Source organism: Saccopteryx leptura, chromosome 4 (genome assembly GCF_036850995.1).
Source record: "Saccopteryx leptura isolate mSacLep1 chromosome 4, mSacLep1_pri_phased_curated, whole genome shotgun sequence".
Lineage (NCBI taxonomy): Eukaryota > Metazoa > Chordata > Mammalia > Chiroptera > Emballonuridae > Saccopteryx > Saccopteryx leptura.
Genome location: NC_089506.1, coordinates 177,759,651 through 177,775,584, shown reverse-complemented (window position 1 = coordinate 177,775,584; position 15,934 = coordinate 177,759,651). Strand labels below are relative to the sequence as shown.

At 39.2% G+C, this 15,934-nt stretch overlaps 1 pseudogene; it reads right to left on the bottom strand.

Moving 5' to 3' along the window:
* LOC136404287 (large ribosomal subunit protein uL6 pseudogene) overlaps window positions 1-13,435 on the bottom strand; it is an 88,364-nt pseudogene extending 74,929 nt beyond the window's left edge.
* Between the last annotated feature and the right edge of the window lie 2,499 nt (window positions 13,436-15,934).

Genomic DNA, 15,934 nt, shown 5'->3' with positions numbered 1-15,934 from the left:
TAAAGCATCAACCTGGAAACTCTGAGGTTGCCGGTTCAAAACCCTGGGCTTGCCTGGTCAAGGCACATATGGGAGTTGATGCTTCCTGCTCCTCCTCCCTTCTCTCTCTCTCTCTCTCTTCCCTCCCTATAATGAATAAATAAAAAAAAATCCAATGAACAATACAATGAAAAAGACTTGTCTTAAGAAACAGACCCAAAAATATAAGCGTAGTATAAATCAGAAAGATTTATTTAACAGCAATTGGTCTCTATAAGGTATATCAGGAAGTAGAATTTTTATTTTTGCTTTAAAAAGAGGTAGAAATGAAAGAAAAAAGATATAGAACTTATAAGCGTATAAAGAAGGTTGGACATTTAAATGGAAAAATATATAGAAGTACAACTTTAATTGTATTTGAACTCACTATTGCTAAAATATACTAATCTATTCTTAAGCCTGAAAAATTAGCAACCTGACAGAATTTTAATTAAGAATTATAACTTTAGAATTACAATTTTAGCACTAGATTCCCTTCTTTTTAAAAATCAAGGATAAAGATAGCAAAATAAAAATTGTGGGTGATACTGGATTCACATCAAATATGCTCATATTCAGACTGAAATGATATGAAATGCAAATTTATGGCAATTAAGATTAGCATATTCAGAAAACAACATATCCTGAGACTATATCTTTCATATTTTAGTACTTTGGACATGTAATACATTTTGACTATATAATCATGACATTGTCAGGTTTTTATGCATTAAAGGAAGCCTTCATGTATTATTTAAAACTACAACTATCCAATAGTCATTTCTGTCTTCCCTTAGGAAAAGCAATATCTGTTCCTTTGACTTGGTGATCAGCATTTGATGATTTACCATTTCTTTGTGCTTTTTGAGGCCCACAGCAAATTGCAAACGCCAGACTTTCCGGAGGAACAGCTGGAATAAATTATGAGGAGCAGGCTGACACACCAAGGAACAAATAAGAAAACATAAGAAAACTAGATTAGGATTTTAAGGCCCCGTCTCAGTGTAGGAGTGGATTTTTCCTTCAGACTCTATGGAGCCCTATTCCAATCTTCAAGGTAGAATTGTTTGGCTTATTTTCTCTTGGTATTTGGATCAGAAAGTGGAGCGAGCCAGATTTTAAATTATCATAGCAAAGTTCTTGTGGGATGGGTCTTGTGCTCTGCGTGGGGAATTGTTTTCATTCTCTGCTTTGGTCATTTTTAGATGATTTAGGCTGGAGTATCTCTGAGTTCTCATTCTATAAACAGAATGCAGTCTCTCATTTACAGGGCTCTGTTAATGCTATAAACACTTTCAAGAACTTATTTAAATGATTACATGAAACTTGGAAGTATCCTGTAAGATCTATGTTGACTCCTGGATGGTCTGGCTCATTACCAGTACCCACATAGTTTAACAAAGAATGTTTTAAAGACTAGTACCATGGAAAGAATTAGCTCACAAAAAATGAAATTTTAGATTTTCTTACTCCAAAACTGTTGAGAATTCTTTGCAAATTGGGCCTGTGAATGAAAGCTGCCTATAAGAAAGGTATAGTTGGAAACTGGCCAGAATGACATTCAAAGAGGCCATCCAATAAGTCAGAAGATAAACTTGGCTCAACAATTTAAAACTTAAGTGATTTTTGCCCTAAATTAAGGCTAAATAGACTCAAAAGTCACTTATAACCGTTCATATTTACCCAACTTTTTCCAGCTATATATATCGCTCAAGGCTGTAGTCTGAGCCTTTGTATGATAGGGGTCATGATAAGTAAATCAAATTGCTTTTGAGACACTTTAGGAATTAGTAAATCTGTTTAACACCTCATTCAGTCACTAGTTAGGTCACATCAGGCAAAATGACTTAGCCTTCAGGAACCCTATCTTTTAATCTCTAAAGTGGTGTATTCTCTCATAGAATTGTTGTCAGATTGGGTTTAATATGTGAAGCTGCTAGTACTCTGAATGGTTGCTATTAAGATATAAAAACTGGTAGGTATTACTTTTGTCATTGGGGTTAGTATCTATGTCATTCTAAATATTTACTGAGTTAATATTGACTGAACTCATACACCCTAGAAACTTTTATTTCTAAAATTACTTTTACTTGTTTTTATCTCCATTGTTTTCTTTCACTAATTTCCTTAAAAACTGTGCCTACTTTGCTTGATTAGTTTTTCTGATTTTCTACTAATTGCTTAGTGAATTATGCCAAGTATTGATAGCTAAGACAAAAGCTTAAGTTTAAAAGCTTATATATGCTTTGCTGTGAATGATTTCTTGTATTCACAGAATGATAGTAAACGGGCTGATGGTTGAGCCCTCCCTAACCTGTTAAGGCCATTGATGCCTGTTAAAGGGGAGATGTCAGTTCTTCTCAACCCCGCTGCAGGTGAAAATCACCTGCCCGGGCTCCATTCTGAAGATTCCGCTTTAGTGGGTCAGTTGGGACCCTGTCTTCAGCGAGTTTTAAAAGTTCTCCAGGTGCCTCACCCTGGCCAGGAGGCTCAGTGGATAAAGCATCGACCCAGAGCACTAGAGGTTGCGGAATCAACCCCCAGTCAGGGCACACACGAGAGCAATCAATGAGTACACAACTAAATGGAACAACTAAGTGAACCAATGAATTGATGCTTCTCTCTCTCTCATCCATAGAAGAAATTTAAAAAAATTAAAAAGTTTTCCAGGTGTCTTTAATATGTAATGAAGATTGAGACTCACTGGGCTGTTGAAGGGAAACTTGGGTTTCTGCAGAGCAACTTAGCAAGGTGTAACCTCTGAGAATCTATGCGTATTTTCCACAGAGAGTAGTAAAGGGCTGTCCCTTGTTTTAGGGAGAAAGCCTCCTTTATTATTTCATGTTGCTTTAGTTTAGTTCAACCCACACACTGGGGATTTTGAATTCAATTGTGACTTTTAAGGAAATTTTATTCTTTCTTCTACTGTCTATGTTTGGCTCGTAAGTGAAAGGCAAGTGTGAGAGTTAATTGCACTCATTCACAATTATTGTCCTATGGCCCAAATTGAGACAACCAATATAAATGAACCCCAATCAGGGTGGGCACTAGTTTGACATCCTTCTTCTGTATTTCTAATGCTACCTAAACTAAATTATTTTAGAAGTATGTGCTATTGAGTTTCTTTTGCTGTGGTTGGTGAGATTTACTCCATTCACAGGTGATAGCACATTTAACGTTGAGTCAATTTACCAATGAAGAGAACCTGGGAACTTGCTAAAACAGAAGCGTCTAGTTGCAGCCCAAGTCACGTCTTCCTGACTGTCCTGTATTGGTCCATCTCTGCCTCGACATCTTGTCCATATTGCCCCACTTCTCTCCTCCAAACTGGCTAGATGAGAAGAGGCCTTCTTCCAGGACAAACTTAAAATTCACTTCCTTCATCAACCCTTCCCACCTCTGACCAGCCCGGCCTTGGTGAGGACTCCCACTCCGTATTCCTGTGTTCACCTCTGTGGTCCGCAGTGGCGGTGAGCTGTTGTTTATAATTCTTAGTGTCTGAGTTTTGTCTTCACAACTAGCTTTAAACTGTGTCAGGTTTAGGACTAGCCTATTGACTTCAGAAATAAGGTTCTACACTTTAGCTAAGTACTCATTATATGTGTGATGGTGGTTGTGAAGTAGGAATCATTTCTGAGAAAGGAGGCGAATGTGGGCTGGATTTTTATAAGGGAAGAGCACAGAGGAGGCAGCAGTTGAACAGGGATTCAGAACTAGATGGAATTTAGATTGTTAGAGGAGAGAGCCTTCTACAATGTGTTATTTTTGGTCAGGTTTGAGTACTCTATATGTAAAAATATATATGCACACATACGTATTTGTGAAGTCATCTGAGTTCCTAGGCCTTACTGCCTTCAGAATCTGTCCTAATATATATTATGTTAAAAATAAAAATCATATAGGCCAAATTTTTAATTTCCAGTCTCCAGGATGACGGGAAAAACATACATCTTTGAGCCTTACTTAAAGCAAAAGTATATATACCCTTTTCCGATTTGTACACTCTCCACTGAAGGGAACCGTAAAGGATGTTCAGTGTCACTTTTCAGTAATATAATTGGGAAAGAAGAACTACTGGTGTTATGACCTTACATTTGCTGTTTTAAAATTTTTTAGGTCAACCCCCTCTTTCTGCGCATTTTGAATTAGCTGTCAGGAATATTGTACTGGAATTGAGAGTACCAGTGATCTTAACCACTTAAAAAGTGTGTTCAATATTGCACATGAAATTGAAAACTTTTAAACTTTAGTATGTATCAGAGATGCTGACCCTTGTCAGCACTCCCCAGCTGTTATCTTAAGTGAATAATTGGAATCTGGTTTTACAAGAGGAAGAATAGTAAAGTTAGCCAGTAACCAGGTTTCGAGTGTTATAACATTGATGTCAGATAGTGACAGCGTGACAAAACCATCCTCTTGTGCCCAGTGGATTTGGGGCACTAAATTTTTCTGTCTAGCAAGACATTTATTTATTCAAAATTTAAAGCTTAATTTTATGTTGAGTGCATTTTAAGTAGACCCAACTGTCCCCCACCCCACCCCCCTCCTCCAGGTCCACAGGGTTTTCTTCTCAACATGTATAACCTTGCACCAGGCTTCCTCCTCAATCTCCTTGTGTTTTTGTGTTCAGCCTTTGTTAGCTCCCACAGTAAATTCTATGTGGTCAATTACTTTTTATAAGAAGTTCATGTAAATTGGAGTACAGCAGAGGTATTATTGATGAGACTGATGTATAGTATTATGAAGACTACTTCAGTCATCCTTTCTGAATAGTGAGATAAAAGTCAGAAGAAATATAATGTCCCTTGTCAACAGCTTTGATTAAAAAAAAGTGAGGCTTGGAAAATTTACACATCTCAATTTTTGAGGGGAGGGAAGGCAGAGTAATTTATTTCAAGTCTTATTCCAGTTTTCTATAACTTTTACTAAAAAAAAATCAGGATCTTCTGAAAGTCTGTCAACGTGAGGCTGAATGATGGTGTCTTTCAAAATCCACATGTAGTGGATTTTCCAGGATACTTGTACTTTTATATTTTCTGTTTTTGACATGGATATACTCATGGATATTATGCCAAATATCTGGATTTTTTATGGTGCAAAAGTTGGTAAATATATTTACTACCCTGGTCACTTTTTTTAAAACTTAAATGGTAGACGTGTTAATGGTGGTTTCATAGAAAGCAGGATAAGCAATGTGGAGCTACAGTTTGGGAGTGAGGTGGGGCTCTTGTATGTGGTCCTCAGCCTGTGTTTAGTACTTGCTCTGCCTATTTCTAGAATCACCAATATTTCAAATATGTATCTCAAAGCCCTCTCTGGTAACCTTATTAATCTGTATGTTCATTGTGAATTATTTCTATATGTTTTATTGTGCTTCTGACTATTTAAAATGATTTATAAAGTTAAAAGCACATTTTGGGAACTATAGAAGCAGCAGAAGGAGTTGAAACACATTTAGGAAATACATCAGTAAATAGACTGTTTGAAAAATGATGTTGCACATGGCTATGTTATGTAGAGAGATGCAGAGAATAATTAAAATAAAGCCCAAAGGGGTTTCTTGAGTTTGTGGGTGAGGGTTCTCCATCTGGCTATCAAAAGAGACATGATCACAGTGGCTGTAGAGGAGCAGGAGACCAGGCTAACACTGTTCCTTGGTCACTGAGGAAAGCAGTTGAAGAGTGTGTGGCACTCCATGGCATATCTGATATAAATTTTTCCATTTGCAAGAGCCAGAAAATCAATTCAAATTGATTTAATTAAAAAGAATTTATTGATTTATAAACAGGTTAATTTAAAAAGGATTGGCTTATATAATCAAAAAATTCAGGGAAGGCATCTGTGAGTCTAGATGCGCAAGTAATTTTATCAGAAAATATTCTCCACCTCTTGGTTCTCTGCTCTCCTGTATTGGTTTCCTCCTCAGAAGGAATCACCCCAGAAGTTTCTGAGCTGTATTCTTCCTGTTAAGCAAACCTGTTGGGAGGAGAGCCCTTTTCTAGGGTCTCTGGTCTGATTCCTGTGAATTCACCTTGATTTGTTATTCTTTTGTGAATGAAGCACTGTAGCCAGGAGACATGGTGATCTGACTTCACAGGCTGGAGTTGTGTGCCCATTTTTAGAGCTTAGGATGGAGCCAATATCACCAACAGGGACCCCAAGGACTGAAGGTGTGGAGAAGGGAGGTTCCCAAAACTATAAGTGGGAACTGTAACAGAAGAATGGGCTATAAAAGGATAGGCAAACAAAACAAAACAAAACTGAAATGCAAACAAACAAGAGGTCTACTGCATATGGTTACAGTTAATATCAGGCTGGAGAATGGCTCTTAAGTGGGTGAGGGCTTCAGGAAGAGTATAAAACAGGCATTGTTGTCATTATAGAAGAATCTAATAAATGTTATTCAGAAAATTATAATGCTAATACTCAGTTATGATTATTAAAAGAATGAATAGCTAAATCAAAGGACATATTTTTATACAGATGTCCCAAATAATTAGAAAAATATGTAGAAAGACTGATCAAACTAAGGGATTTTCAAAGTTTTCCTGAAGAAGCTTTTAGGTCCAAATTTTTCATTCTTAGCAAATGTGGGTGTTCTTGTGAAAACAGAAAACATCCTGCAAAACAACATTTGTTTTTCAGTCTCCACTTCATATATGTGCCAATCAGGAAAACTGCAATGCAGGGACAAATGACTTCATTTTTCTAACAACACTGCATGCTTGTCCAGAATAGTTTTTAGTCTAGAAGAGAAAAATACATTGTTACCAAAACTGTTTAACGTGAACTATCAACACAAGCATCACTTTTAAAGGACTGACTTGGTTAATATTTCCAACTTAAATATTGTTTTGTAAATTTACTCTAGTTTTATTTTCTAAATGGTAAAAAAATGAAGTTTTGTGTGAAGATATACAAAAATATATAATGTGCAGAGTTTGGATTTTTAATAGCCTTTGTTTAATTTTATAAATAACTTTGCCTGAAAATTTGATATACATGTCAAAAAATTCAATGCAACCAAATACAATTCAGAACTTACTTATTGGCTATAGGTGCTGCAGAGAATAAAACAGATTGGACCCTTTGTGCTTTCATGTGATTTAAAATTCACCATAGGAATAATTTCCTTACTTTAGTAGCATAATTATATAATACATGATTATAATACATAATAGTGTTATCCATAATACTATAATTCAAAATAGTAATACGTGATTATGATACATAATAAAATATAAATTATAAGAGTGGTATAAATAAAATACCTAGAAGAAGAGAGTACATTTGGTTTGGAGAAAGGAAAGAGTAAATACTTTGTGAAGGAAGTGGTGCTTGATTTGTATATCCTAAAAAGTGAGATTTTTTCCTTTTTACCAGTGAGATTGTTTGTCAAAAGATTGTTCTATTACAGTGAATAATATAAAAGCAAGGCACACATAAAGTTCAGTTTGTGTATATTCTAGGAATAGGATGCAGACCATAAAGAAAAGAGGTGAGATTGGAGAGGAAGACTGAAGCCCACATGAAAAGATACACAACGCCTCTCAATCTGGATTCTCTGTTGGACAACAGATTTAGATATGAGTATTGTGGGAGAAGGTAGTAAAAAACGCCTCAGGTGTTGAGCATGGCTGAATGAGAGGAAGATGGTGCCATGAGCAGAAATAGGCAAGTCAAGAGGAGTTGCCAAGTTACTGTGAGAAGATACAGATGTGATAAGTTTGGGATAAAACAAATTTTGAGCTGCTTGGGAATATCCAACCAGTTGGATCCGTAACTGAAGAGTAATATTTAGGTTAGAGAAAGACTTTTTTGTTTAAGGTGATAGTTGAAGCTCAAGGAGAATAGATAAAATTATACAATGGGGGAAAGTTTGAGGATAGAGACTTGGAGACTTGGAAGAAAAAAGCATGCGTGGTGGTCTGTAGATTAGTGGAGTTCAATTTTTCTGTACTTCATCTCTGATCTTGTTACCAATCCCTCCTACAAGTGTTTTCTGTCAGAATTTACTACCTTTCTCTCCCATCCCTTTGTGGCTTTGGTTGGTATTAGAAGTGTAGAAGAGGTTCCTGGTTTAATCAGATCTTGTGTCAGAATTAGGCTCTCTTCTCTTGGCATCCAGATTGCTGGTAACTGAATTTTTTTCTTTGTATTTCAGGATTCTCAGCCACTCTGACTTGGATGCATACCTATTCTTTACTAGTAACTTGAGGTCTCAGTCAGAGCCAGTGAAGCAAACAAATAGCAAATTCAAAGGGGTAAGTAAAAGACTAAAGTTTAATAAAGGCACAAATTGCAATGATGTCAGTAGTGGTGTCAGCTTAAGGGAACTGGCAAGAATGGTGAGGCATTCTTTGGTGAAACATGCTAATTTGGAGCTGAAGCAGCAGAGGGAGGTGGTAGATATGAGAAGCTGGGGAGGACTGCAGCCATGCAAGATGGTTCATGTGATGGTGGTGTCACCTTTAGGTAAAGAACATCGCCACTGCCAAGCTTCTGCTTACTAGGAAGAGATGCAGAGGGTAAATTCCCTGACCCTCATCTCCTGCCGGTACTAACCATTGGCAAACCAATGTAGAAGCCAGAGATCATGGGAGGCCACATGGTACCACCAGTAGAGGTCAGCTTGCTGAGGAAAATAGCAGGGTAGAGAAGGGTGGAGAATATGTCTGGAGGGGAAGAAGGAAATACCCAACATGCTTGAACTCTGGCTTTCTGTTCTCTGTTCTATGCCTGACTTCCGATAAGAATGTGTTATTTTACCTCACCAGGTGGTGGCGCAGTGGATAGAGCATCAGACTGGGACACAGAGGACCCAGGTTCGAAACCCCAAGGTTGCCAGCTTGAGCGTGGGCTCATCTGATTTGAGCAAGGTTCACCAGCTTGAACCCAAGGTTGCTGTCTTGAGTCCAAAATCACTGGCTTGAGCAAGGGGTCACTTGCTCTGCTGTAGCCCTAGGTCAAGGCATATATGAAAAAGCAATAAATGAACAACTAAGGTGCCAAAACGAAGAATTGATGCTTCTCATCTCTCTCCCTTCCTGTCTGTCTGTCCCTATCTGTCCCTGTCTCTGTATCTCTGTCTTTGTCACCAAAAAAAAAAAAGAAAAAGAAAAAAAAAAGAATTTGTTACTTTACTCTTTCTTGTACAGCTCAGGCCCTGGCTTCTACTTGCTTTTCTTGCTTTTTATGATCTCTAATAGGTAAGAACGAGTGTTTCAAAGGCACTAAAGACTTGTCAAAAGCTTCTCTCTTTTTGTTTTCTTTCTGTTGTTCCTCCTCCATCTGAAGCTGTGGAATGTTAAAAGAATTTGAAGAAAAAAATGCAGAAGAAGACACAAAAGAGAGGGAGAGATGCACAGAATAGGAAGCTTCTTTTTATGTCTGTGCACATAAAAAAAGCTGATGCTGTATGTGCCTCAAATTTTGGCTATTAAATGTGATTAAGAATTTTATTCCTCAAAGTTACTCAAGAGAAACAAGATTATATGTCCACAAAAAGACTTATAAAAATATATCCTTAATGCCTGACCAGGTGATAGCACAATAGATAGAGCATTAGCCTGAGACACTGAGGACCCAGGTTTAAAAATCCCAAGGTCACCAGTTTTTTGTTTTTATTATTTTTTTATTATTAAGCTTCTTTTTTTTTTTCTTTTTTTTTTTTGTATTTTTCCGAAGCTGGAAACGGGGAGAGACAGTCAGACGGACTCCCGCATGCGCCCAACCGGGATCCACCCCGCACGCCCACCAGGGGGCGACGCTCTGCCCACCAGGGGGCGATGCTCTGCCCCTCCAGGGCGTCGCTCTGTCATGACCAGAGCCACTCTAGCACCTGGGGCAGAGGCCAAGGAGCCATCCCCAGCACCCGGGCCATCTTTGCTCCAATGGAGCCTCGCTGCGGGAGGGGAAGAGAGAGACAGAGAGGAAGGGGGGGGGGTGGAGAAGCAGATGGGCGCTTCTCCTGTGTACCCTGGCCGGGAATCGAACCCGGGACCCCTGCACGCCAGGCCGACGCTCTACCAGTGAACCAACCAGCCAGGGCAGGTCACCAGTTTTTGAGTGTGGGCTTATCTGGCTTGTGCGTGGGCCCACCAGCTTGAGCGCAGGGTTACCAGCTAAAACATGGGATCATAGACATGACCCCATGGTGACTGGCTTGAGCCAGTTCACTGGTTTGAATCCCAAGGTCACTGGCTTGAGTCCAAAATCACTTGCTTGAGCAAAGAGTCACTTGCTCTGCTGTAGCCCCTGGTCAAGACATATATGAGAAAGCAATCAATGAATAACTAAGGTGCTGCAACTGAGTTGAGGCTTCTCATCTCTCTCCCTTCTTGTCTTAGAAACTTTATTTATAATAACCAAAAACTGGCAGCAAACCAAATGTTTGTCAACCAGAAAATGGATAAACTATTTGTGATAATGTATCTATGAAACGGAATATTATTTAGCAGAATATTATTCAGTTTGTTGCTATTGATGTAAGCAACAAACAGGATGAATCTCAAATATATTAAATTAAGCAAAAGAAGACAGACACAAAGAAGCTTAAATATGATTCCATATATGTCAAGTTCAAGGACTGGCAAAATAAATCCATGGTGATAAAAATCAGTATAATTTTGCCTCTATGTGAGTAGGGCAATAGACTGGAACAAAAGTATGAGGAAACTTATAGAAATGATGGAATCATTCTCTTGATTGAAGGGGAGATTAAATTGTCTTATTGAATTGTCAAAACTCATTAAGCTGTATACTTAAATACAATTCATTGTTTCCAAACTATAACTTAATTTTAAAAAAAACCTCCAAACTGTACAGTCTGGATAGGAAGTCCAATGGGCAAGAATTACTCATTTTTCTATAGCCGAGATCCTGCAGAAGGAGACCACTCCCAAGATGACTTGGCTGGTGTTCTGCAATGGGGGTAGAGGCATAAACTGATGACGCATGTGCCTCAGTGATCATCCAATACACCCAGTTCCTGTTGCACTGACTGTGCACTCTCCTGAAAATATTCCCATTGTAGCAGTTGTTTCCCCATGGAGATGTTCTTGTTGCAGAGAGTGGGTGTGGTTGGTACAGATTACTAGGGGGTTAGGTGACTAGATACTGGACAATTTGGTATTCTGCTTAATACCTTGGCCAGCATCAATGACTCCTCCTTAGGAAAATCACCTTTAGTTGACCTGGTATCCTCATCCTGAAGTATCTTTTGTACAGCTAGCCACCTACAGAGGCCCTATGCGGAGAGGTCCACAGGCCTCTGTTTTTAAAAAGTTCATTTCTCTCTTTGCTCAACAGCTTTTGGAAATACAGTGTGTCCGTAAAGTCATGGTGCACTTTTGACCAGTCACAGGAAAGCAACAAAAGACGATAGAAATGTGAAATCTGCACCAAATAAAAGGAAAACTCTCCCAGTTTCATACCTATTCAGTGCAGTTCGATGTGGGCTCACGCACAGATGTTTTAGGGCTCCTTAGGTAGCTATCCCGTATAGCCTCTACAGACATGTCACTGACTGATGGCCTACCAGAACGAGGTTTCTCTACCAAACTGCCGGTTTCCTTCAACTGCTTATCCCACCAAGTAATGTTATTCCTATGTGGTGGCACTTCGTTATAAACACGCCAATATTCACATTGCACTTTGGTCAGGGATTCGAATTTAGTGAGCCACAGAACACACTGAACTTTCCTCTGTACCATCCACATCTTGACTGGCATGGCCGTGGGCTGCTCCGCTGTATACACGGTGTTATGTCATCATCTGCACATGCGCACATGCTACCACATCATCCTACAGAAACTGGGAGGGTTTTTTTTTATTTGGTGCAAATTTCACATTTCTATCATCTTTTGTTGCTTTCTGTGACGGGTCAAAAGTGCACCATGACTTTACAGACACACTGTAGAAGAGTGTTTGTGGTGTGCACACACCTTCTCATGTCTTTAATCTCTTTGAGTGGGTTTGGTTTGTTACATTTCAGAATCAGGTCCATCTGAGTTGTGATGCTGATTTTAAATTCAAGCAGGATCCAGAGCAGGTAAGGGGCTGTAAGGATGGAGAAGGCTGCCTTACAATTTGAAATTTATCATATTTTGACACTAAGTGCCCTTTGCAGTGGTAGTGGGTTATTGGCATAATGCTTCTGCTGTTTGCTGACACCTGACTATAATTGGTGCCCAGAGCATTCATGGAAATGAAAAAGCTGCTGTTAGAGGCATGACGGCTAATGGAGAGACAGGGACACTGTTTTGATTGGGAATGAGAATGAGGAAGTAATAACAAAAAAGAAGTACCTCAGAGAGGCTGAGGGACGCTCTTTCCCATTTATTTCCCAAACCGTAATTAAAAAAAAAAAAATCCCTTAGAAAACCTAAAGACAAGAAAGCTTATTATTGCTTTCAGATAACCTGGTAATTTAACATTAAATGAACAGAAAATAAGAGTGGTATGAACATCAATAAAAGCTATGTTTGAGAAAAATTGTTTTGTGTGGAAAGAGAATTTGTAATTTATCCCAAACTCAACTCACCAGATTCAGAGCACGGATGCAATCCTTACCTATCCCAGACTACTCTGTGCAACTGAATTTATGAGATCTCTTTCTTTGTCCTTTAAGATGAATCTTGCAGCTCAGACAATATTTTCTTAGAGCTAAAAGCTTATCTATAAAAAAGCATAACATATTTACAGATGTACAATATGTAATTCTGCCTGTAAGAATGGGAGGGGGAAGAGCATTTAATATTATTATAAAGATGTCCTGTGGGAAACCTTTTGAATATAATATAGAAGAGCTGCCCTGAGTTGAAAGAATATTTATGATTATGCTAATTATATATTTGAATTATAAAAATGTTCAAATTTCATGGAAAGTTTGGAAAACATTAAATGATTATAAGAAAATAAAAAATACCCTAATACAGCTAATGTTTTAGTGAATTATGTTTGTCTTTTTTCTATTTAAAAAAATCTTTCCATTTAACATTATATGGTAGCATTGTCAAATGTCATAAATTCAAAAATATTATTCTAAATGACTACCTAAGATCCTGATTTGATGTCATCAAGGACATAGCACGTTCCTGACCTTAGTCCCCTATATAAGAAGACCAACCAGCAACTATCTACAAAAAAACACCACTGTGAAAATCCTGGAGCCCAGGGTGAAGCTAAAGTTCCCCTGGACCACAGGGCCGGGGAAGGACTACATTACACATTAGAAGGGTGAGAGTTCCCCAGCACTCTGACCACATTGTACCTCTCCCAGGCCTGCACAGCGCCCCGCTGCCGGAGGGCTCCCAGAGGCCTGCAGCTTCTCCGGTGGGAAAAGAGAGCAAAGGTGGATATCCAGTGTTGGGGGATGCTTCCCAGCAGGCTCACTCTGGTCTTGCCTCAGGAGCATCCTGGGTTGACCTGCAGGGTTCAACCACTGGGGATCAGATAGAGACCAAGAAGGGGGCAAGTTTAGAACAACCAGTGCTCAGATCTTGGAGGACCAAATGCCTAGTGCACGTGTGGCACTAGAACAGGGATCCCAGCCAGTGACTCCACCCATCTACAGATCCAAGTCAGTGGCCCCATCTTGCCAGGTTGCCAGATTTGGGTCCCCAGTCAGCGGGTTGTACAGTCAGTGGATTGTACAGTCAGAGACGCGTGTTACACCACCCACTCAGGCAGGGAAGCGACTTTATGGCCGTGCCCCACTGTTGAGTGTAGGCTCCTGTCCAACCATCCAGAACACTGGTCAGAGAACCTAGGCAGCTGTGAGCCCATCTTTAGAGCCCACTTGGGAAGGGAATCAAGCCAGCAGCCCTAAGTGTTAACTATATTTTCTGCCCCCCATAACTAAGGATCCCAGCTTTCAGTCCTGACCAGCGGCGGATACCGGCCTCCTGATCTGCCTCATGGCTGCACACAGCCTACAGCAAGGGTCCCCAAACTTTTTACACAGAGGGCCAGTTCACTGTCCCTCAGACCATTGGAGGGCCAGACTATAAAAAAAACTATGAACAAATCCCTATGCACACTGCACAGATCTTATTTTAAAGTAAAAAAAACAAAACGGGAAGAAATACAATATGTAAAATAAAGAACAAGTAAATTTAAATAACCAACTGACCAGTATTTCAATGGGAACTATGCTCCTCTCACTGACCACCAATGAAAGAGGTGCCCCTTCCGGAAGTGCGGCACGGGCTGCATGTGGCCCGTGGGCCGTAGTTTGGGGACCCCTGGCCTACAGCCTGACATAAGCAGGAAGCTCTGCCACTGGCCTGGCCCAGTCATGGAACTTAGCCAATGGCCTTATACAAAGGAGCCTGAGAAGTTACCCTACCAGACTACACAGTCTCGTCCTCCATCCAACTGTAGGTGACTCTTCTGGAGCAGTGAGCCCAGAGAGTAACTTGCCCAATAGAGGAGAATAGCCAGTGTCCTATAGGATCTTGAAGTCCAGCCTGTGGCCCTGAAGGGCACAAATTATAGCCCCATCTGATTACAAAGCACAGTCTGTTGCCTGAACCAGGAGTCCTGCCAGCAGCACCATTTGGACAGGAAACACAGCCTGAGAACCTACCCAACCAGAGGTGATCATGGAACCCAGCCCATAGAGTGTCCAATCACAGAGCCTAACCAGTGATATACCTCATTGCTAGGGGCTCTGTCCAATCAGAGGTGATAACAGAGCCCAGCTAGTGACCCCATCTGATTGCAAAACACACCAGTAGTCTTGCCTGGTCAGGAATCCCATCCAGTGGCCCCTCTTGACAATTAAGGCCAGCCAGCAGGTCCACCCACTGCAGAGCCTTGCCAGGGCACCCTCAGACCTCACCCTACTAGAGACTTTGTTTCATATGTGTATGTGTATTCTTACATATACATATATATACATATATATGTATATATATAATGTTATGTATATATACATAGATATACAAAATTATCCACAAAGGTTACATATAAAAAGAGCATTTCTAAAAAACAATTTTATTAATGAGTATCAAAAGCTGCAATAACATCTATTCTCATTCAGGCAGGAATTTACCTTTATAAAATAATTAGAGAAACACAGAGATTTATGTACAAAACTATTTATACAGAGTTGTTTGCAGCAGTGAGAGTCTGATAAAATGTAAAATCTCCTGAAAAAAAGGATGAAAGTAAAATAAGCGGCAATGTAGTTGAACAGGCAGTTATTGGTTATCTTTTTCCAGCTTTATTGAGATACAACTGACATAGAACATTGTGTGAGGTTAAGGTGTAAATATGATCATTTGCAATCTGTGTACATGTTCTGAGATGATCACCACAATAAGGCTGGTGAACACATCCATCACCTCACATAGTAGTGACAGTTTTTTTGTGTGTGTTGAGAACTTTTAAGATTTCTCTCTTAGAAACTTTATTCCCTCTCAGTCTTTTCTTTCATTATTCTTTTCCTTTATCTTGTCTCCTACTTCACTAATTTGCTGTTTTATGGCCCAATTTTATGTTTTTTGATTTCATGCAGTTTTAACATTTTTACTAAATGTTTCCATTTGTTTGCAGATTACAGGATTTCAGACTTCAGATATGTATATATTTTGTAATGACTATCTGATTTAGATTAATGGACATCATGCTTCCTTGAAACTTGTTGAAAACTCAAATTAAAGTATTTTAACAATATCTATACTAAGTAATTCCTTGAATTTATTAGCCAGGGTTTTATTAGTTCTGATTGGATAGAGTGCTCTTTCACTTAAACTGCATACTGTACTCATCATTTTTATTTTCTGTTTCTTTATTTATTCTTACAGAAGGAAGTTTGCATTGGTCCGTACTGGCAGATGAAGTGAGTATGGAAAGAATAATACCATGTCCATTTTCAAGCACTTCATGCCTAGATAAAAATGAAGGTGAA